We start from the raw sequence: 744 nt of genomic DNA on the forward strand, positions 1-744 counted from the left end.
TGAAGCAACTTGTGGGAGAGATGATGATGGGGTGGAGAGGACAGAGACAGAGAGGGAGACAGAGAGACAGAGAGGGAGACACTGAAATAGAAATAGAGATACCTAGGGAAGACCTGCAGCCAGACTGGAGGGGTAAACTTTATACCTAAGGAGGATTCAGTTGAAGTGTCACTGCAGGGACTGCTTTTATAAAGAAGACTGAACAATGTACCTTTGAAAAAAACCTATGAAAATTTCCAGTCTATAAAGCCAGATGAACAAATGTGGGGTTTGAGTGAAAACCGGAATTATACCAGGCAATGGGATATGAAGTGAATACCTCTAATGTAACTTATAAGCAATGACTGTTTACAAAAGGTTATAGAGTATCATCCAGCCCAGCCTCTGAAACTCAGTGGCGGCAAGAGCGACAGACGGGACGCGAGCGGAGGGAGTCGGGAGGTCTGTGGCTCCAACACGGTGGAGGAGCCGGCAGCGGCGGTGGCGGCATAAGCGGCACCGGCGGTGGCGGTGCCAGCGGCAACAGCAGGGGAAGAGGCACCAGCGGTAGCGGCATAGGCGGCGGCAGCGGCAGCAGTGGTGGCAGCGGCAGCAGCGGGGTAACCGGCAGCGGCAGGAGCGACACCCTGTGGTACCGCCCCGTCACCCAGCAGCCCGGCAGAGTCCAAGCTGACCAGAGAGGTGGCTCCCCGGAGAGGCCCAAGACCCGAGGTAACCACACACGCAAGGCACTAGTGGCCAACT

General features: G+C 55.2%; 1 pseudogene; it reads right to left on the bottom strand.

Moving 5' to 3' along the window:
- Nucleotides 1-348: 348 nt before the first annotated feature.
- Nucleotides 349-744, bottom strand: part of LOC103603295 — an 11,832-nt pseudogene continuing 11,436 nt past the window's right edge.

The sequence above is a fragment of the Galeopterus variegatus genome, unplaced genomic scaffold, assembly GCF_000696425.1.
Source record: "Galeopterus variegatus unplaced genomic scaffold, G_variegatus-3.0.2 Scaffold4540, whole genome shotgun sequence".
Classification (NCBI taxonomy): domain Eukaryota; kingdom Metazoa; phylum Chordata; class Mammalia; order Dermoptera; family Cynocephalidae; genus Galeopterus; species Galeopterus variegatus.